Source organism: Orycteropus afer, unplaced genomic scaffold (genome assembly GCF_000298275.1).
Source record: "Orycteropus afer afer isolate SDZICR_OR568_19922 unplaced genomic scaffold, OryAfe1.0 scaffold00233, whole genome shotgun sequence".
Lineage (NCBI taxonomy): Eukaryota > Metazoa > Chordata > Mammalia > Tubulidentata > Orycteropodidae > Orycteropus > Orycteropus afer.
Genome location: NW_006921820.1, coordinates 538,213 through 562,174, shown reverse-complemented (window position 1 = coordinate 562,174; position 23,962 = coordinate 538,213). Strand labels below are relative to the sequence as shown.

The window sequence follows — 23,962 nt, the reverse complement described above, 5'->3', positions numbered from 1 at the left end:
CTTCCGTAGTGATACTGCCTCGGAAACCCAAGGAGGGGTCGCTATGAGTCAGGGCTGACTCGACGGCACATAACAACAACAACAACAACATAATTTGTTTACATGAAATTTAGATTTGATGAATACTTTTCATTCAATTTTTAATTGAGACTTGGATGACTGGTTAGATAATCTATGTACTTGTTGATTCTAGTCATAATAGCAAATTTCTAGAGCTACCCAAGGATGAGAAATTCACATTTGTTAGAAGACTGGTGGTTCAAACGCACCAGCCACTCCTTGGAAGGAAGGTTGGGCAATCTACTTCTGTAGTGGTACTGCTTCGGAAACCCAAGGAGGGGTCGCTATGAGTTGGGTCCGACTCGATGGCACATAACAACAATGACAACACCTTAAGATTCTTAAATTGAATGCCCAGGAAAAATTATTGTGGGTTCATTGGTGGCAGTACCTGTGTATTGGTGCGTGTGTGTTTAATTTTCTTTTAAGCATAACATACAAATCTCAAGTGTACAGTTCAATGAGTTTTGACGTATGTATACACATATAAAATACTACCTAAAGCAAGTTATAGATAATTTCTTGTATCCTAGAAGGCTCACTCATGCCTCTTGCAGAGTCATGCCCCCAAAAGATACTTACTTTTCTGACTCCTTGTTGTTGTTGTTATGTGCCCTTGAGTCGGACCCAACTCATAGCGACCCCTCCATGGGTTTCTGAGGCAGTATCACTACAGAAGTAGATTGCCCCATCTTCCTTCCCGAGGAGTGGTTGGTTGGTTTGAACCGCCAGCCTTCTGGTTAGCAGTCAAGTGCCTTAGGCACTACACTACCAGAGCTCCCTTCTGACTCCTAGCACCATCAATTTGTCTTATCTTGCCTGTTCTTGAACTTCATACAAATGGTATCACAGAGTATGCACTCTTTTGTGTCTAGCTTCATCTTTAAGTCTGTGAGATTGATCCCCATTGTTTGCCTGAAACCAAAAAGCCAAACCCACTGCTATCAATTTGATTCCAACTCATAATGATCCTTTAGGACAGAGTAGAACTGCCCATAGGATTTCCAAGGCTGTAAATTTTTATGGAAGCAGACTGCTTCATCTTTCTCCAGCAGAGTGGCTAGTGGATTTGAGTTGTAGTTTATTCTTGTTAATTGCTTTTTGCCAGTGTCCTCCACTGACATTTGAGGAACACACCTGTAGTTGAATAGAATTGTGTTTATTGACTTGTTGCAAGAAAGGAAAACACAAACCATGGGGATTTGAGAGAGCTTCTCAGTTAAGTATTTAAGAAAGGACTTAGTATAGGATGAGGGAGCTCTGGTGATGTAGTGGTTAAAGCATTCAGTTGCTAAATAAAAGGTTGATGGTTTAACCCATCAGCCTCTCCATGGGAGAAAGAGGAGACTTGTCATTATTAATATTGTGGTGTAAATAAATCTTCTGTAAAGATTTACAGCCTTGGAAACCCTATGGGGAAGTTCTACTCTGTCTTATAGGGTCACTACAGTTGAAATCGGCTCCATAACAATGGGTTTTGTTATGGGATTTGGGCTCATTTTCTGTGATGTTGAGGGAGGGTTCAGGGGCATGGGACTATGCTCTGGATCGGATGCTGTCAGAAAACAGGATATCTTAGTTACCTGTTTCAGACCCACCAGCCACTCCTTAGAAGGAAAGTTGGGCAATCTACTTCCGTAATGATACGCCTTGGAAACCCAAGGAGGGATTGCTCTGAGTCGGATCTGACTCAATGGCAGTGCGTTTGGTTGTTTTGGTTTTAGTGCTACTGTAACAGAAATACCACAAATGGTGGGAGGCTTTAAACACTAGAATTTTATTTTCTTTCAATTCTGGAGGCTGAAAGTTCAAATCAGGGTCTCAGCTGTGTCAGTTCCTTCCTTGTAGGTAGTCCTTGGTATTCTTTGCTTCCTTGGCTTGTAGAAGATTCTCATTTGGCATCTGTCTTCCCATATGTGTGTGTCTCCAAGTCTGTGCTGCTTTTTATATAATTCAGAAGTGATTAGGTTCAGAGTCCACCCTACATTGGTATCACCTCAACTGATTGATAATATAACATTAGCTTGCATTATGGAAGGTGAGTCTGTTATGTTAGATTAGATTACATCTCTAGGCATAGGAGTTAATATTCGAACACACATGCGGGGGAGCACAACTCAATCTATAACATAGAGGTCATTGTGTGGTTAGTTCTTTCTTAATCAATCTTATTAGAAGATAAAAAGAATGAAACTACTGTTTTTTCCCTGATTTCTTGATATGACCAATTGAGGGGAAATTGCACACCTTATTTGAACTCATCTGTCTGTGATTACCTCTTCTTCATGGTTTTTATCTCTCAAATTTCAATCACTGACAGTTCTAAACTCCAGTGTCTGTCTTGTCAGCCTAGTAAGACTGCTACTTTCAGACTTGAACTCCATTCTCCTTGCCAAAAATTGGCATAAGCCTTTCAGGAAAAAAGTGAAGGTGAATGTGGAGGTCATCCTATGTTCATCCCTCTTTTTAGGTGTCATAGAGCCTTATTTATTCTTTCCTGCTTTCTAATAGTTGTTTTGTGTATTTTACGCAGCTTTCAGTCAGAGTTGGAAGATTAGCCCAATATAAGCCACTTCAGTGTGGCTGGAATTGGACGTCTCCCAGTGTTTAATTCCTGTATATCTATTATTTGACGTAATGCTTGGCTCATAAAACTAGGTTGCCCAACCTTCCTTCCAAATGGTGGCTGGGGGGTTTGAACCACCAGCCTCGTGGTTAGCCGTCAAATGCCTTAGGCACTACACCACCAGAGCTCCCTGTTAAATACCTGATAATGTTATTAGAACTGAAAATGAAAATGGAACTAACAATCTAGTTTGCCTCAATATTTTTTTTGCCCCTTATAGTCAAATTGTATGGATATTTTAAGAGAGGGTAGTATGGATTTTCTTTTCTTTTTTTTTCCCTTTCCTTTCCTATAATCATTCATAATTACCCCATTTTGTTGTTTGAGAACTAAAGTCACATGTATGTATGTTCCACTTTAAGAAACTCCTAAATTGCTTCAATAAATTAGAGTCTAATTATTCCTATTATAAAAGAGATTCCATTTATAAATATTATTTGTACAGTATTCCTTTAATAAAAGCTAAATATACTATTTAATTTATAAAAAATTAGATTATTCCTAGAGCACTGTTATTATATAAACTGAAATATAAATTTTATGTTCTTATTTCAATGAGAAAAGGTAAAAAAAGGATATTGGAACTCATGTGATTTGGAAGAAAAATATACAGTATGTTTAGTTAGGAATCATCTACATTTTGTAGCTATCATAGCAGCCTGATATTTAGCTGTTGTGGTTTGAGATTTGATTAATGTGTTCATTTGTGTACTGTTTCAGTTTAAAGGGATTATATTTTCTCTGAGTTCTCACTTAATTCATGTAGTTGCTCTTGGTTATAGCCCCTTCTTCCTGAAAACACATGTATAATATAGCATATGAGTTATGTGATACAGAAAGGTAATTTTATATTTACTCACTTTGAAGTTTCGTTTTTAATCAGTGAAGGTATCTATAGTAAACATACTTGTTCTACTTAAAGTTATTACTTGTCATCTGTGATGTCTTTATATTATATACACCTTGTATGTGACCCTTTCTTTGACATATAACATTTTATTTATACCACCTCTGACCTAATAAAATTGTACCTTTGACCTTATGCACTTGACATCTCAGATAACTTACTCTTGATCTTTGACACTTTTTGTTTTAAGCCTGTTAAACATAATAGGATCCAAGAAGAAAGCTTTTTGTTCTCTATTTTTGTTATAATGTGTCAAATTTTTCTATTTCTTGAGACTTCACAAAAACAACTGTTTTATCTTTGAGTTTTTTCTCTTTCATGATCTTAGTATCCACTTGTTAAAAGTATATGATTTTTATTTTTAAAAAATGGTGCTAGTTTTAAATATGTTCGAAAACTTAATTTTTTATATAATTGTTGGAAAAATAATAAAATATTAGTTTTAGTTAAAACTCTGGTTTCTTCATAGTCCTGTTTTCACACTGTTAAGCCAATGTCAATTTTTCTGTGATTTGTACAAGTGGCATGAAGTATATTTAATCCTATATGGAGATTTTTTTCCCCCATTTTCAGGTCCATATGTTTCTATGTGAGATTCCTTGGCTTTACAAAATGTGTAAATTCTACATACTCTACTTGTTACTTTGTGTACTTAAATATGAAAAAAAATAATTTACATTTGATTCTTGACAAGTATGAGAATTACTTTCATGAATGTTCTTAAGTGAGAATTTATTGGATGTTTACAACCAAGTCTAATTTTACAAAAACCAAATTAGTGTTTCTCCCTGGAAAAATTAAACTAATTAGATGATTGAAGAAGAAATGGTTTTAAATTTGCCAAAACATAAAGACATTACTGTATATAATGAAATCATTTATATAAGCTGACTTCTTTGGCCAAGGTGTGCTTGACATTGAAGTGGAAAGATGCCTCCCAGAATTGATGACAGCCTGGAGAATAATTGATAATTCCTTATAGAATCATTCATTTACTTACCTTGCTTACCTTTATTTGTTGTACACAAATATTTATTCTCTTCTGTCATGCTAGGAAAACATCTCATCTGCCTTTGAAAAGAAAATCAAGTCAAATTAACAAACTAGAAATCATTTATAGTAAATTTTTGTTTTAGCACCAAAATACAATAGGGTTAATAAGTTGTAAGTCAATTTTTTTGTCAACAGTTATAAAACATGGGTGATGGTTGCAAAATATGATTAATGTAGTTGATATTACTAAACTGTACACTTAAAAATGTTGTTATATATATAAATATTACAATTTAGAAAAAGGAAAACAAAGTTTTAAGTCAATTTGAGAAATGATCTAAATGTATCTTACCCTTTCTTATAGAACACAGCTTTCCTAGCTTTCATTTTCTCTTTAGTCATCTCAGAGAATTTAAAAAAAAAAAAAATTGTCATTTTTTTTTTAAATTGTGCTTTGGGTACAAATTTACAAAGCATATCTGTTTTACATTCAACAGTTCATGCACATTTGATTTCACAGTCCCGATTACCATCCCTAATCATAAAAACCTCTCTTCCCCCACTCCTCCCTGTGACTACCCCCTCCCTGTGCCCTTCTTATCTGTGCATTCCAGCTTTCCCTCTGTGTGAATGCTGTCCCTCTGATGTCTCACTGCTGGTTGATCTAAGGGATGCATCTACCTAGAGTAGGTGGGTGCCTCTCCCTGGGGTAGGTATTATACACGCATATAGGTCTTTCTACTGTTGGGCTGAGAGCCAATCAGCACAGAAGTTAGTCCATTTCTAGGCTCTAAGGGTAACCCGGGGCCATAGTCTCAGGGGTTCTACCAGTCTCTAGCCGACCAGTAATTCTGGTCATTTTTGTGTTTTTGTTCCACCTTTTTCCTTTCACTGTATCCAATTTTGATCCTTGTAGTAGTCTGGGAGAATTTTTATAGTTTCTGTGTGTGTGTGCATGTGCATGTGGATCATTATAATGCAATGTGCTTTTCAGTTCCTTTTAGCTAAATTGTGTATTTAAACCTTGCACTACTGAAATGTAGCCGAATATACTTATGTAATGTATTCAGTATATAACACATACACGTAACGTTGCTTGCTAAGTTTTAGAGTTCTTTTAACTTTTGGAATTATTTGGGTGGTAAAAGTTCACTCACATTGTAACTAGGATGTTTAGGAGATATGTAGCTATATACCCATAGCTTACTTCATCTTCATGAGATCCCTCTCATTGGTTCAAGGAAAATTTTAACCAATTAACTAAGTGTTTTACATTTCAGTTTGATCCAGTTATTTAAATAGTTCCTTTAGTATTTAAGGCATCTGACTGCTAACCAGAAGGTTGGCAGTTCAAATCCACCAGCTGCTTCATGGAAGGAAGATCTTCTGTAAAGATTTATTGCCTCAGAAACCCAGTGGTGGTCACTATGAGTTGAAATTGACTTGATGGCAGTGGGTTTGGCTTCATTTTTTGTTAGTACCAAGGAGCTCTGGTGGTGTAGTGGTTAAGGCATTTCACTGCTAATCAAAAGGTTGGTTGTTCAAACCCACCAGCCACTCTGTGGAAGATGGAGCAGTCTGCTTCTATAAAATTTTACAGCCTTGGAAACCCAATGGGGGTCACTATGAGTCAGAGTCGACTCAATGGCAGTGAATGTGGGTGGTTTTTTGTTTGTTTGTTTGTTTCGTTAGTACCCAGCCTCTTTTGAATAAAAATGCTTGGTCCCCATCTGCTTGCTTGTCACCTTAAGATGATATCTATGTGTATTGGAGGAAGAATAGGGTTTACAGGACCCCATGGTGAGGAGCAAATTTGGGGTCTTAGTGAACAATGTCTTCTCTTCTGATTTCTAATGTGAGTCCCTTATTTGCCCGTTCACTTAATGTTCTCCTGACTATCAATCCTGAAGAGTGGCTGGTGAATTCTTAAATCTTAATCTCTTATTTCTACTTGGACAGTGCTCTGGGAGAGTATCAACTGCTTGTTTACCTCTTGCTGTCCTGTCCTTCCCTCAGTTTTCTCTGCCTTCATCTCTCTGGATCTTTGCTATATGTTTTATTCTGGCCCTGGCAGGCCTGCTGGCTCCTGTCACGGGATCTACACCAGGTAGAAACTAAGGGTATCTTGAGAGAGCTAAACCTCAGGGCCTCTCCCTAACCACAAAGCATGGCCATATTGATGTGATTACATACCATGTAGCTCAGGGACAGCTGCAGACAGTCTCTTTTAAGAGTCAAAAAAAGGTAACATTTTTGGCATCATTCTGTCTAGCCTCCTTGGATTACACATTTTCTTAATTTTCTTCCTCCATTTCTAATATATTTTTTGGCTGAAAAAGAATGCAGTTTACTTTCACCACTCCTAAATATTATTCTCTTTCCTCCCTTCTGTAACCACATAACTATCCCTTATGGTTAGAAAAGAAACATTCCCCACACTCTGGAGTTACTATAATTTGAATCCTCTAGGCTTGACATACTAAAAGACAAGAATAAATAAATTGATAAAATCTCTTTAGGATAGTAGCTTGGCTTATAAGCCTCTTGTCTTGCTCCATATATCTGCTTTGCATATCTACTTGATTATCCTTTTTCCTTCATGTATTTTAGAACAAATTCTAACAACTGGACTGAGTGGGCAAAGGCAAAATAGAATAATTTTTGAAATATTACTCCACTTATACCTGTCTGGCATAATTCTTCTGGTATTACATTACCATTGCACTTTTCATTGCTAATCATCCTAGTCACTTTTCCATGTTTGTTACATTTTTTAAAAAATAAGATTTAGTTTTGGAAATATTGTTCATTTTAATCAGTGATTCAAAACTCGAAACCTAAAGAACTAAAACATTCTTATGATATATGTGAGTGGGTTGATAAGTTTCAACTACTTATATTTCCTTTCCATGAATCTTTTCTTTAAAACACTTCCTTTATCATAAATTGCAATTTGAAATAGGTAATGAATACATGCAGGCCTTAAAGTCCTGTCTATTCTTTGGCTGAAAATTGAGCCATGGGGGTGAGTTCAGTTCCAGGTTGAAGGATGTCTACATGACATAGTCTCAGGGGTTCTGCCAGTCTCTATAAGACCAATAATACAGGTATTTTTATTATTTTGAGTTTTGTGTCACATTTTTCTCCCACTCTATCCAGGATCTCCTCTTGTGATTGCTTTCAGAGCTGTCAGCAAAGGTAGCCGGGTACCATGTAGTTCTCGTCTCATGGTTGTGGAGGTTGGGGCTCATGCGATCCCTCAGTCCTTTGGACTAATTGCTTCCTTGCACCTTTGATTTTCTTCACTCTCTAGATGGGGGAGACCAGTAGTTGTGCCTTAGGTGGCTGCTTGCAAGCTTTTCAGATTCCAGTTGCTGCTCACCAAAGTAAGGTGTAGAACATTGTCTTTGTGGACTATGTTATGCCAGTTGACCTTAATGTCCCCCAACACTATGATCCTGAGTCCCCAGGCCCAGTGACTCATTCCCTTAAGGTGCTTGGTTATGGCTAAGAAGTTTTCATAACCTTGCCCCTTGTATGCTCTACTATATTCATGGATATACTTGCAGCACATACACATACATATGTAGAAATATCCTCTGTCACACCTGTATATATTCATGGGTGTGGTCCCATATGCCTTCCTACCCCTGTTCAGTTTGGGTGTCTGTGTATCCACTCATAGATTATTGTTATTACTGTCATTGCAGAATTGTGTATGTAATAGCATTTACCTTTGTGGCCTTTAAGTTTTGTGTTCCTCTCAGCGTCTTCCTTTGCCTTGACCATTATGTACTGACCTCCCTTATTGTATATCGTCTTTTCCTTTACCCAAGTTAATATGTGTCTACTCTCTAATTAGTGATTTATCCCCCTTCCCCTCCTACCTCTGGTATCTTTCAAAAACTGTTTTTTTCTGTGTGTAAACCTTTTTTTGACTTGTTTTACAGTATGGTGGTCATACAATATTTGCCGTTTTGTGATTAACTAATTTCACTCAGCATAACGTCCTCTAGGTTCATCCATGTTATGAAGTGTTTCTCAGATTCATCATTATTCTTTAACATTGCACAGTAATCCATTCTGTGTAGGTACCAGAATTTATTTATCCATTCATATGTTGATAGACACTTAGGTTCTTTCCATCTTTTTGCTATCGTGAATAATGCTATTGTGAACATGGGTGTGTATACATCTATTGTGTTACAGTTCTGATTTCTTTAGAATATATACCGAGTAGTGGAATTGCTGGGAGCTCTGGTAGCATAGTGCCTAAGGCACTTGACTGCTCACCAGAAGGCTGGCGGTTCAAACCCACCAGCCACTCCTCGGAAGGAAGGTTGGGCAATCCTACTTCTGTAGTGATACTGCCTTGGAAACCCAAGGAGGGGTTGCTATGAGTCGGGGCTGACTCAACGGCAAACAACAACAACAACAACAAGTGGAATTGCTAGTCATGTATTTCTATTTCCTCCTTTTAGAGGAAGCACCATATTGTTTTCCACAGTGGTTGTACCATTTTACATTCCCACCGGCAGTTTGTGAGCATTCCAGTCTCTCCACACCCTTTATAGCATTTATTATTTTCTTTCTTTCTTTCTTTTTTAATTTTGCTATTAATGCTGGAGTGAGATTGTATCTTGTTGTTTTGATTTGCTCTGGTGGCATAGTGCCTAAAAGACATTTGACTGCTAACCAGAAGGCTGGTGGTTCAAACCTACCAGCCACTCCTTGGAAGGAAGGTTGGGCAATCTACTTCCATAGTGATACTGCCTCAGAAACCCAAGGAGGGGTCTTTATGAGTCAGATCTGACTCAACAGCAGTGGGTTGGGTTGGGTTTAATGGCTAATGAAGGAGCTTTGGTGGTGTGGTGGTTAAAACATTCAGCTGCTAACCAAAAGGCCAGTGGTTCAAACCACCAGCCACCCCACAGGAGAAAGATGAGGCAATCTTCTTCCATAAAGATTTCCAGCCTTGGAAACCCTATGGGATAGTTCTACTCTGTCCTAAAGGTTCGCTATGGGTCAGAATCAACTTGATGACAATAGATTAATGGCTGATGATCACAGCATTTTTTCATGTGTTTGTTAGCCTCCAGAATGTCTTCTTTGGTGAGTGTCTGTTCATATTCTCTGCCCTTTTTAATTGGATTGATTGTCTTTTTATTACTGAGGTGTTAATGTTTTCTATTAACTTGGGAAATTAGTCACTTGTCCAATATGTCATTGCCAAAATTTTTTCCCAGTCTGTTGGTGCTCTTTTAACTCTCTTGGTGAAGTCTTTTGGTGTGCACAAATGTGTAATTTTTAGGAGGCCCCGGTCATCTAGTTTATCTTCTGCTATTTGTGCATTTTTAGTTACATTCGACAGTGTATTTATGCCGTGTATTAGGGCTCCAAAGTTCGTTCTATTTTTGATTTGATTGTCTTTATAATTTTAGGTTTTACATTTAGGTCACTGATCCATCTTGAGTAGCTTTTGCATATGATGAGTGTGGTAGTTCAGTTTGTGTGTCAACTTGGCTGGGCCTGGTTGAGTGGCTGGGCAGCTGGATGTAGTATTCACCATGATGAGACTGTTAATAACTCCATGGTGGAATCTACTGTGAGCAGCTGAGTAGCTGCCTTAGGAAACGTGGTCTGCTTCCTATATATAAGGAGAAGCCTTGGGCAATTGTCTCTAGCTTATGGCACATTTGAACCCTGCATGTAGCTGTGTGGTTGTTCAGCAGCCTACCATGCTCTGCCGACCTAGGGACTTTCAATGGACATGGATTAATGGCCTGCTGTGTGGTTTGGTAATATCGGGACTGTGCTTTGTTACTTGTCAATCTTGGGTTTGTCAGCTTCAGCAGCCAGCAGCTGAGTGAAGAAAAGCCTTCAGCTTTGTGGGCTGGGAGCAGGAGGCAGAGCTGAAGCCCAAGGTTAAGGGGCTTTCACCAGCCCCTGTAGGCTGGTGCTTTGAACTTGGACTTAAAGCCTCCAAATTGTAAAAATAAACTCCTGTTTGTTAAAACCATCCCATTTGTGTATCTTCTGTTAAAGCAGCACTGGGTAACCAAAACAATGAGAGAGATGAATCCTGTTTCATTTTTCTGCAAATGGATATCCAGTTTTGCCAGCACCATTTGTTAAAGACACAATCTCTTTCCCTTTTAATGAGTTTTAGCCCTTTGTCAAAGATCAGCTGCCATAAGTGGATGAATTTACTTCTGGGTTCTCAGTTCTCACCTTGGTCTATGTATCTGTCAGAGTATCAGTATCAGGTTGTTTTGACTACACTGGCTGTACAGTAGCTTTTGAGATCAGCAAGTGTAAGGTCACCTACTTTGTTCTTCTTTTATACTGCTTTGCTTATCCGAGGTTGCTTTCCTTTCCGTATGAAGTTCATCATTAGTTTATCCCATTTCTTTAAAGATGTTAATGGACCTGGATCTTATTTTTTTTATATTATAGATTTTATTTTATCTGAAGATCGCTTTGGGTAGTATTGACGTTTTCAAAATGTTAAATCTTTCGATCCATGAGCATGCTAGAATTTTCCCATTTATGTAGGTCTCTTTTGGTTTCTTGCAGTAGTGTTTTGTAGTTTTCTTTATATAGGTCTTTTGTGTATCTGGTTAGATTTATTCCTCAGAACTTCATACTTTGGGTGGCTCTTAAAAATGGTATTATTTTCATTATTTCCTTTTCAGAATTCTCTTTTTTAGTTTAGAGAAACTTGACTGATTTTTGTATGTTTATCTTATACCTTGCCACTTTGCTGAATCCTCCTATTAGTTCCTGTAGTTTTCTTATTGGGACTCTGGGATTTTCTACATATTGGATCATTATCATCTGCAAATAGAAATAGTTTTACTTCTTCTTTGCCAATTTATTTCCCTTTCTTTCTTTATTCCTCTGGCTAGGATTTCTAGTACCATATTTAAAAGAAGTGGTGATAAAGGGCATTCTTGTCTGGTTGACATTCACAAGGAGAATGTTTTCAGTGTCTCTCCCTTGAGATTAATGTTGGTTGTTGGTTTTGTGTATATGCTCTCAATTATGTTGAGGAATTTCCTTTCTATTCCTATTTTGCTGAGTGTTTTTAATCAAGAATGGGTGGTGAATTTTGTAAAATGCCTTTTCTGTATCAATCGATTTAATAATATGATTCTTTTTCCTTGTTTTATTTATGTGGTAGATTATGTTGATTTTTTTCCCCCTGATATTTAGCCATTGTTACATACCTGGTACAATCTCACTTTATCATGACATTTTATTTTTTTGATATGTTGTTGCATTCTGTTGCCTAGGGATATTTGTCTGTAATTTTGTTTTTTAGTGATGTCTTTGCCAGGGTTTGGCATTCTATAGAATAAGTTTGGGAGTATTCCATACATTTCTATGTTATGGAATAGTTTGAGTAGAATTGGTGTTAACTCTCTTCTGAATGTTTGATAGAGAAAGCCAGAACTTTTGTTGGGCTTTTTTTTTTTTTTTTTTTTAAATGACCGACTCAGTTTTTTTCTTTTGTTATAGGTCTGTTCAAAGTTTCTACCTCATTCTGGGTTAGTTTAGGTAGATACTGTGTTTCTAGAAATGTTTCCATTTCTTCTAGATTTTCAAATTTGTTAGAGTACCTTCTCGTAGTAATTCATTATTACTGTTTTTATCTTGGTTGTATTGTGACATAGGCTATTTCATTTCTTATTCATGTTATTTGCATCTTCTCTTTTTCACCTTTGTTAACTTTGCCAGTGGTTTGTCAGTTTGTTAATCCTTTGAAATAACCAAATTCTAGTCTTGTTGCTCTTTCTATTGTTTTTCTGTTTCATTTGTTTGTGCTCACATCTTTATTATTTTTTTTTTCTCTTATTAACTGTTGGATTTTTTTTTTTTTTTTTTTCCTGTTCTTTCCTAATTGTTGGAGATTTTTGGTTAAGGTATTGGTTAGGCTCTTTTTCTTTTTTGATGTGTGGATGTGTACTTATAAATTGTCTTCTGAGCACTGTTATTGCTGTGTCCTAAAGCTTTTGGTATGTTGGTTTTCATTTCATTTGATTGAAAGAATTATTTTATTTCATTTTGTCTTTCTTGTGTTACCCATTAGTTTTTAAGTAGGGTGTTATTCAGTTTCCACTTATTTGACTTTTTTTCCATTGATCTTTGTGTTGTTAATTTCTAATTTTATAGTATTGGATTTGAGAACATTCTTTGTGGTATTTTGATTTTTTAAAATTTATATAGGCTTGCTTCGTGGCCTAACATATAGTCTATTCTGGAGAACGTTCCATGTACACTAGAAAAGGATATTATTGGGGTGTTGTTGGGTGGAGTGTGTATGAGCTCTATTTGGTGTAGATTGTGTTGTTTAGATCTTCTGTATCTGTGTTGAATTTCTTTCTAGTTGCTCTGGATATAGAAAAGTGGTATTTTAAAGTATTAAGGTCTCCTACTTTTATTGTGTAGTTGTTTATTTCTCTTTTTAAGTGTGTTAACATTTGAGTCATGTGTTTTGAGGCTCTTTCATTGAGTGTGTAGGTATTTATTGTGGGTATGTCCTTTTGGTGGATTGATCCTTTAATGATTATATGATGTCCCTCCTTGTCCCTTTTGCTGGTTTTTGCATTAAAGTCTATTTTATCAGAAATTAATATTGCCTCTCCTGCTCATTTTTGATTGCCATTTGTTCAATATATGTTTTTATGCCTTTTGATTTTTTGAGTTCATTTTGTTTGCAAATTTTCTTATCATTTCTTTCATAGCTGTTCTTTTAGTGTTTACTGAGTGTTAATAATTTTCTTCTTTTTTATTTTAGTAAGAAGGTTTATTAATTTTCTTTGAGGTTACCCTGTAATTTATGGTTATCTTCCCAAGTTTAAAATGGTCTACTTTGATAGCATCTTGACTTGATAGCATCCTCTCCATTTGGAAGTTCTGTAACTATATCATTTATTCCCTCTTTATGCTTTGTAGTTGTCATCATTTACAAATTGACATCTCTGGTTCCCTATTTTCAGTCTTGTAGGTTTATTTTCTTTTTGATGTTTACATGTTTATTGATTTCTCAGTGATGTTGTGCATCCTGGCCTCAGGTTGTTGTCTGCTGTTGTTGGTTCTCTGTCCAAAGGACTCCATTTAACATCTATCATAAGATTGATCTGGTGCTTATGAATTCCTTTAGTTTCTGTTTATCTGGGAATGTCCAAATTGCACTATTGTATTTGAAGGACTGTTTTGCTGGATATATAATTCTTGATTGGCAATTTTTTTCTTTCAGAGTTTTAAAATCATCCCATTACCTTCTCACCTGCATGGTTTCTTCCAGTAAATCAGAACTTACTCTTCTTGGTTCTCCTTTGTAGGTAACTTTTTGTTTTCCCAAACTGCTTTCAGGATTCTTTCTATATCTTTTTTTTTTTGTTTTTTTTTTGGAAAGTTTGATTATGATATGTCTTGGTGATTTTCTTTTATCTTATTTGGGTTTCATTGAGCTTTTTGAATATCTTATCATATTTCATGATATTAGGGAAGTTTTCTTCCAGCAAATCTTCAGCAGTTTTTCTCTCCTTTTTCTTTCTTTTTCTTCTTTTGTCTCTTCTTGTTCTGCAATTCCCATCACACATAACTTATTCTTCTTGATGGTGTCTCATAAAATTCTTAAGCTTTCTTCATTATCTTTCATTCTTTTTTTAATATTAAGAGATATGTCTTCAGTTTTCCTAATTCTCTCTTCCATTGATTCATTTCTACTCTTTGTCCTTCCAATACATTACATATTTCTGAAACTTTAATATTACTCTTCTGGGTGTCTATTTGCTGTTTATATATGGTTTCTAGTTTTCTATTTATTTTTCAGTTTGTTCTTGCATTTTTTTTTTTTTTTAATTCCTCTAGAGTTTTGGCTTGATTTTGTGTGTGCTGTTCTTGAGCTTTTTCTCAATCCATTGAAGATACTGAAATACAATTATTTTGAATTTCTTATCTGTAATTCCAATAGCATTTCGTCCTCTAGAATAATTTTCTGGTCCCATATTTCCTGTTTCTTTGTGTGTGTGATTTTTAGGTTGTCAGTAGTCTCTGAGACATTGTGGTATTATTGTATATGGTGGTGTAGTGCCTAAGGCATTTGACTACTAACCAGAAGGCTGGCAGTTCAAACCCATCAGCCACTCCTTGGAAGGAAGACTAGGCAATCTACTTCTGTAGAGATACTACTCCGGAAACCCAAGGAGGGGTCACTGTGAGTCAGATTCGACTCCATAGCAGTGAGTTTGGTTTTTGGTTTTATATGTTGATTTTCTTTACTTTGTTGTTTTTATTATTTTGTTTTAATATATCCAGGCAACAGGGCTTTAATACTTTGGTCCCTAGTTTTGCAGTAGTATGACATTCATCACCTGTCTCCAGGTCGTTCTGGTAGTGGGTGGGAGTGTGTACATCCGTCTTTGATCACTGGTTTTGTTGAGTAGTTGAGGGTAGGCTGGGCTGGTGTTGACTATCATCTGTCATCAATGCTGTGGTGCTGGAGCAGGAGATGTCAGTCACTCTGTGGGTTGGGCAGAAGGTGTGGAAGGTATGGCTTGATAGTGTCAATGGCTTCTGACTGCTGGAGACAAAAAAGGTGGAAGGAAAAAGGTAGAAGAAAAAAACAAAAGAAAAAATAAGAGGGAGGAAGAAGGAAGTTCTAAAAAGAGATAAAAAGAAAGGGGAAGAAAAGTGGCACAGCTGCCGAACATGGCTGTGGCAGAAATGTAGCACTCACTCCATGGGAGTGCATACAACCATTTGCTGAGGGGCAGGCGCAAACACTATGGAATGCAGAGGTGGTATGGGCGGGACCCACTCTGCAGGATAAAAAAAAAAAAAGGTAAGGAAGAGGAAGAGAAAAAAGAAAAGAAAAATAAATAATAGGTAGGAGAACTAAGAAGAAAGATAAAGAGAGAAAAGAAAAAGAGATAGAGAAAAAAAGGAGTAGTGGTATAGTACTAGCACAAGCATTAGCCACCAAAAATGGCTAGAGTTGGAATACAGAGCTGACTCTATACGAGTGCACACTACCATCTTTGGTGGAGTAGAGGTGGGCATTGCTGACCACAGAGACAGCTGGGGGAGGACACCCACTCCACATAATCAGAAAAAAAAAAAAAAAAAAAGTCAGAGGTTTTGGCATGAGGAAGAGGAAGAAAAAAAGAAATAAGGGGAAGGAAGACGGACAAACTAAGAAGAAAAAAAAGCGGCATAGTACTGGCAAAAGCATTTGCTGGCAAGCATGGGTACAGCAGGAATGCAGTATTCACTCCACAGGGGGGTGTACCACTGATTGTGGAGGGGCAAGGGTGAGCACAGCTTATCACAGAGGCGGTAGGGGTCAGGTCTCCTTTACAGTCACTGATCACTGTGGGTGCTGGCACAGATAATGGTGCTCATTATCTGGTTCTTGCCCCAATCAGAATACCCCTTGCAGTAATTCACAATGGCTGGGCTATGCCAGTTGGCAGTTCACTGCTCCATATGTCTCATTCACTATTTTTGTGAAGTCTCTTCTCTCCCTCTAGTCAGTATTTCATCTATTTCTTTATCTTTCCTTTGAAGCTCTGGGTTCTAAGATTGTCATCTGTATCCATTTCCTTTGATTTCTAGAATCTTTGTTGTAAAGGGTCTGGATTGTATATCTGCCTAATCCATCGTTTTGTATCCTCCTCTTAATTTTACTTTTTAATGACAGTGAAATATTCCTCTTTTCTATTTAATGCTCTTGTGCTTGAATCTCATTTTTCTCTGATGTTAATATTACAAGTCCAATTTTGGTTAGTATTTGCCAGATACATCCTTTCAGTTTTCCTTGTATTAGCAGAAATTCTCAATCTTAACAGTCAAATTTATTATTATGATATAACACTCTTTACCACTTATAATATTCTTTGATTTGAAATCTACTCTTTATGATACTAATGTAGCCACTCCAGCTTTCTTTTGTCTAGTGTTAGAATGGTATATATTTTTCTATTCTTTTACTTTTAACCTATTTCTGTCTTTATCTTTAAAATTCTTATAGGCAGACTATAGTTGTACCTTGCTTTTTTTATTAAAAAAAAAAAAAAAGCCATTCTGACAATTTTGGCCTTTTGATTGGAATATTTAAATCATTTACATTTAATGTGATACTGATATGATCACAGTAAGTTTTTTATTTGTCCCATCTGTGTTTTGTTCCTTTTTTCTTCTTTATGCCCTCTTTTAGAGGACTATTTTTTAAAAATTTTATTGTAATTTGAGTGAAAATTTACAGAGCAAATTTATTTTCCATGTAGCAGTTTACATACACTTTGTCTCATGACACTGACTGTAATCTCCCACAATGCAACATCTCTCCTCCCACTTCCTCCCCATAGTCACCTCTTCCCTGTGTCCTTCCCTCCCATGCACTCCTGGCCCCAAGCTGTCTTCCTGTATTCACACCCTTTCTATTCTCCCATGATGGATCTCTCCAAGGAGTGTATCTATCTAATATAAATGTTCAGCTCATATGTTTGTCTTTTGTTTGGCTGGAAGCCACAGGATCGGGTTCAATTCCAAACTTGAAGGGCAGCTAGGAGCCCTACTCTCTCAGTGGTTTGTTTCACCAGGCTCTATCAGACCAGCAAATCTGGTCCCTTTATTTGTTTTCTAATGATTTTGAGTTTTGTTCCACATTGTTCTCCCACTCTATCTAGGATCTCCTACATAGATCCCTGTCCGAGTGGTTGACAGTGGTAGCCAGGCACCATCTAATTCTTCTGGTCTCATAGTCATATAGGCTGAGAATTGCATGGTATACCAGTTCCTTGGACTAATTGTTTCCATGTGTCTTTTTTGCTCTGGATGAGGGGAGACCCATCGTTGCATCTAGATGGCCACTTGCAGGCTTTTAAGATCCCATTTGCTACTCGCCAAAGTAGAATGTGTAACGAAATTTTGGTGTAGTATGTTATGCCAATTGAGCTTGATGTGGAGGACTACTTTTTATGATTCCGTTTTTCACCTTTGTTTTCCGATTAGCTGTCTCTTTGATTTGTTATTTAATGGTTCTTTAGGGTTTTTAATATACATCCTTAAGTTATTACAGTCTTCCTTCAAGGGAACCTATACTATCTTGTGTATAGTATAAGAACTTTACACATAAGTATACTTTCCCTTGCCTCATCCAACCTTTATGTGATTGTTGTCATGCATTTTGCTTTTACATATGTTATAAACTCCACCATACAGTTTATTTAAACAGTCAGTTATCTTTTAAAGAAATATAAATAATAATATAAAATTTTGTACATTTCCCAATGTAGTTTCAGTTTCAGGTGTTCTTCATTACCTTCTGTAGATCCAGATTTGCATGTGATATTATTTTTCTTTTGTCTAAAGGCACCCTTTAATAGTTCTTATTGTATGAATCTGTTGGTTATGATTTTGTTTTTTCGTTTAGGTGTCTTAAAACATCTTTATTTTGCCTTCACATGCCCCCCCCCCTTGGCTTCAACAAACAAATTTATTTTCTCACAGTTTAGGAGGCTACAAATCCAAAATTTAGGTTGCCAATCTCTTTCTTTGCCTTAATTTTTGAAAGACATTTTTGCTGGTTATAGAATTTAAGTTGGTAGGTTTTTTTTTTTAAAAAAAGCATTTTAAGGAAAATGCAAGGTTTCTCACATGCCTCATTTCCAATGAGAAATCTGTTGACATGCTTATTTTTAATCCCTTTGTTCATAATTAATCATGAGGAGAGGATAGTTTTCATGGCATGAGGTTCCTATGAAAATAGGAGAAGATAGGATCCAGAGTACAGTTGGAAGAACTGGGAGGTATGTTCTCCACTGAAATAGGAAGAGAAAGGGAATAGGTGGTGGCAGGTTTGTTAGTTGGTGTATTTGGTAAGAGGAAGATAAGGCATACTCTTTTAATGGCTTATTCATTTTCCAGTCAACTGGAAAACATGTTTATACATTGTGATTGAAGTAGAAGACCTAAGGAGAATGGATATGATTTAACCTAGTTATTATGTAAAGTATGAAAACAAACCAACTGAAAACCATTGTCAGATGGCTAGGCCAGGTTGAGGGCCTAGTTGATGATGGCAATCATGACTTTATAGTGGCACTGGTCCCATTTGGGCTTTTTTTTTTTTTTAATTTATTAGGATTTGGGTGAAGATTTACAGAGTAAATTCACTTTTCATACAGCAGTTCACATATACTTTGTCTCATGTCATTGACCAAAATTTACAATGCAGCACCATTTGGGCTTTTTCTTACAGCATTACCTACCTCATGCAAATGTGGAATTTTTTCAAGAAGATATGAAGAGAGAGACTACAGAAAGTTTACAGTATTAATAAGAGTATAATTGTGTCATGTGGGCTCTTACTCTGAGGACTAAGAGAACTGGGTGGGAGGTAGGTAGATTGGAGTAAAATAGTAGGTAGGGTCAGTGGACTCAAGGTCATTCTGTTCCAGGTACCAAAAGAAATCTAGATATATTAACATAGCACCATGAAACCTTAGTGTATATGTGATTTTTAGTATAATAATTTTCACATGTATATTTTTTCTCAAATATATAAAAGGTAATAGGCTTAAAGAGAATGTTACTCTAGTGCTCTTTAATATGACATGAAGCTGCTTACTCCCTTGAGCCTTGTCACCTAAGACCATCAAAGCTACTCACAACTGATGAGTTCTGGCTCTGCCTCTGAGCTTGTCTTCCTTTTGATCTTAGATTAAAAGGGTAATGTTATTTTTGACATATGGTAGTATTAATACTGTAATATTATTGAAATGATTTCTAAGAATGATGCTTGGTAGTAATTCAAGTTGCTGTATTTGAAATCTGAGAATTCTGAGAAAACACCCTCTGTTACAAGGCTTGGTTCAATATAACGGAACACTTTTCTGTTTTAGTATTGAGTTCAAGCCTTTCTTCGTCTTCACAGCATGATAAATTAATAAGCTTGTTGAACTCTGGGCTTCTCTTTGAGTCATCTGTTAAACCTCAGATTAGATCAGAAAGGAGCATCAGAATCTACAAAAGAAGACTTTACCTCATTCATCATTTCCATCTACCAGAAAATGGATGGAGTATTTGTAATTGTCACTGAGTGGCAGGAGGACAGATGGTAGACTGTCACTCTTATCAGAAGATGGCTTTTTTCTCTTTTGCATGGTGTCTGTTTCACAGTATTTCATTATCTACTTTTTCCTCATCTGTCAGTTTAAACAATCTAATACACAGATTGTAATTCATTAAAATATATGTATGTAAGTCTATTCCACACCTGTAGGAAGGGATCTTGGCAGAGTTCAATCTTTTGTGTAATTAAAATGTTCTTTCTGGTATAAAAAGTTGTCATTGTCATATGTATTTAATTTTTTTAAATGATGCTGCCACAAAGGGCATTGTTTTGGTAAAAAGCATTGCATTTTAGATTTTTTTAAGCTTACTGTTTGGTAACATTTAAAATTTTATTGAAATACAATGGAGTTCTCAAACTTTTATTTTATTTTTGCATATATTTCTTGAGTCCTCCTGGTGCACTATATACTAAGTCAAGTACGGGAAACATAGGTAAGATCAAAATAATAGTTTTCTATCTACACATTGACCAGGTTCTTTTGACTCAGATCTTCATATGAGTAAAACTCTGACACTTAGAGTAGGTATCATAAGCCCTTGGCACATAGTAGGTGTTGGTTAAATGTTAATACATTGAGCTAAAGCTGTAATTTATTGTGTTCAATATACTGTATCTGTGAGTATGGTATTCAAAATACATGGTAAAGTATTGTCTAAAAATGTCAAGCTGTTTTTAGTTTTGAGTATTCCTTTATTTTTTTTCCTTCTTCCATCTGTTTCTCCCTGTTTTTTTTTTTTTTTTTTTTCCTCTTTTTTGCTTCCCAGACATCTTCTTCTCTTTTCTGCCCTTCGGCTTCCTCCCCACCTCTCACTTTTTAACCATAATCATCATCCAGAGCAATAAGAAATAAAAGTTACAAGCACCCTTCCTCTCAAAGGATTATTTCCTTTGATGTATGACATTATATGAAATGTGTTTATTCTAAGGCAATGTTTGGGAGACCTCTAAAAATGGCAGTTTAATTAAGTCCTACATTGTATCATTTATATTTTTTTGCCTTATTCTATTTATAGAACTTTGACATTCTTTCACAAAGATCATGAACCTGTCTATGTTTAATTTTTTTCATGTCTCTTTTTAAAAATAAAGAAGTATGGGAACCTTTAGGGGAACTCTGATAGAATATCAAGGTCATAAACCTCAATGTGAATTATTTCATTTAATATAGTAAATTATGTTAGAAAGGCCAGAGCTTTGGTCTAGTATGCCATAAAAAGTAATTAAAAGAATAAAAAGGGTATAAACTTTGATGAGATCATGTCTGCATAGGTATTAGTTTCCTTACATAAGTTATTAGTATTCCATATTGTAGCAATGTTGTTTAAATAAGAATTCATGTATGGCTTAAAAACTAGATGTAAGATATTCGTGTGTGTATGGAATTAACCATCATTATAAAGGTAGAGAACCCCTCAATGAGATGGATTGACACAACAGCCACAACAGTGCACTGACTCGGATATGCCAACAATCATGAAGGTGGCACAAGACTGTGCAGTGTTTCTTTCTGTTATACGTAAAGTAGCCATGAGTCATGGCAGCTAACTAACAACAACAAAAATTAGCTTTTAGACTTGGTACATCGATTTTTAGAATGTAGAGAAGGAGAAGGTCTTTAGAATTCATTATCTAATCCCTTTATTTTAAATGAGGAAACTGAGGTCTGAAGAAGTCAGTCGTGAGTTTCAGGATTTATCCTGGTACAGATCTTTTGACTCAAAGTTCACTGTTGTTCCTACTGCATCAACCTGCTTTTCCATGCCTTAAGGAAAATCTGTTTCCTGTCAATGCTTATTTAGAATTAGCAATATCAAACAGAATAGCAAACTAAAACTCAGTTCTGACTTACTAGTGGGAGAGTAAGACTTGCATTGAGCAGGATTCAGTGACACTAGGAATTGTATTTTTAAATTATATTAGGATGGAAGGGGGTCCAGGGAACTTTCAGGAAGATTTTTCAGTCTTAATTGATTTGCATTTTGAAAATGAGTAAGTAAATCATAGATATGGTATTTCAAAGAGTGTATCTTGTTTTTACTTATGCTGTTGTTGTTGTTGTTATGTGCCGTCAAGTCAGCCCTGACTCATAGCGACCCCTCCTTGGGTTTCCAAGGCAGTATCACTACAGAAGTAGGATTGCCCAACCTTCCTTCCGAGGAGTGGCTGGTGGGTTTGAACCGCCAGCCGTCTGGTTAGCAGGCAAGTGTCTTAGCCACTATGCTACCAGAGCTCCTTAGAATTGTGAGTAGATTAAAAAAAATGAATATATTTTTATGCAGTTATGCTCATTAAGAACTTTATGCAGATTGCTCCATTTCTTTTAAAGAGCTTACTTTCTAAGTTACTTTGAGAATCCTCAATTCCTTGCATTTTTTTAGAGCATTAATTTTATAATAATTAAAATATCAATATTTGTTCCTGAGGAAAATTTCAAGTACAAAAATAGTAATACCCACTGTTAACATTTTGATCTAATTATTTTCTACTCTTTATGTGTTGTTGTTGTTCATGTTATGTGCCCTTGAGTTGGACCTGACTTAGAGCGACCCCTCCTTAGGTTTCTGAGGCAGTATCACTACGGAAGTAGATTGCCAACCTTCCTTTCGAGGAATGGTTAGTGGGTTTGAACCGCCAGCCTTCTGGTTTGCAGTCTTAGGCACTGCGCTACCAGAGTTCTACTCTTTATATATGAACGTATAAATCTTACACATTTATTTAGGGAGCCCTGATGGCACAGTGGATAAGGCATCTGGGAGCTAACCAGAAGTTCGGTGGTTCAAACCCACCAGCTGCTCCACGGAAGGAAAATAAGGCAATCTGCTTCTGTAAAGATTTATAGCCTTGAAAACCCTATGGTTAATTAATATACAGTGAACATTTTAATATCACTGATATTGTTAAAAATTTTTCATATCTGCGTAGCATTCATCTAAATGTATTTGCTATAATTTATGCAGTCAATTCTCTATTGCTGATATTTTGTTATAAACCTCATTGCAGTAAATATCTCTGTAGAGGAACTACTTCATAACTATTTCTTTCTGGTAACTTTGCAGAAGTTATTCATTTAAATATTCAGGAAAATTATTCATTTAAATTAATTTTTTCAAACTGAATATTTTGAAAAAATTAAGTAGATTGGGTTGTGAGACTAATGGAACTGTTAGGAAATGGGCCAGCCAGCCCTACCTGCATCACTTCATTAGCATAACTAGTAAACTATGTAGTCATGGTATAGTCTGAAACCCTTACAGATAACAAAACACTTCACTATCTGGGGAAATTCCAAAGTTGTAGAACATCTCTTTCAGGAACCAAGGACAAAAACCAAATTCTTTGGATAAAGTTAATTGTAAACTCCACAAAAGCTTTCATGATATTAATGAAAATACGATTATTAATTATACTGTATCATACCCAAAAGTGCATCATTTTTATTATCAAAAGCTGATGTCTCTTATAAAAAGAAAAAACAATACAAACCACAATAAGCAAATAAATAAAAAATTGAAGTATGTTTATAGAAAAGAAGATCAAAGACATACTGTAAGTCACAGAAGACAAAATACAAGCAAATGGTCAAGCAGAGAAATGCCAGTTTTTCAGATATTAGATTGAGAGATTTAAAAAAAGAAATAACAAACGAGGTGCTGGGAAGCTGCTTGTGGACAGACATAGTTATTTTCCATTTTGGTTATTCAATTTGGAAATACTTATCAAAAGCCTTAAAAATATTTGTGATCTGTGACCCAGGAATTTCATTTTTTAAAAATATATTTTATTGAAATATAATTTATGTACAATGAAATACATGAATGGATCAATGCTCCCCCCCCCCATTTTACCAGAAGTCCAGGAATTTTTGTGATTTAATCCTGAGGAAATACTTGACTTTGCTTTTAAAAGTTTTAATTATAGGAATATTTGGTACACTGTTATTTATTTTATTGAGAATATAGATATTCCCCAAATATCTTAACAATAGGCATTAGTAAAATTGGGTATATTCTTGAAATGGTATACTTTACAGCTCCTAGATTCCGTTATAGAATATCATTTCATGGTCTGAATATATATGGATAATACTAAATGAAAAAAGGAGAGAGGTGGTGGGTGCTTTGGAAGGAACAGTTGGTGAAAGGGCTGGAGGGAGGCAGCATGTCTGGCCTTGCAGTAATAGGCCTTGGGTTACTGCTGGTAATCCTGCCTTCCCCTTGTAGGGTTAGAG

General features: G+C 36.0%; 1 protein-coding gene across 1 annotated transcript in view; it reads left to right on the top strand.

The window, feature by feature from the left end:
- Nucleotides 1-23,962, top strand: part of SCAPER (S-phase cyclin A associated protein in the ER) — a 607,935-nt gene that overhangs the window by 147,121 nt on the left and 436,852 nt on the right. The window lies entirely within an intron of this gene.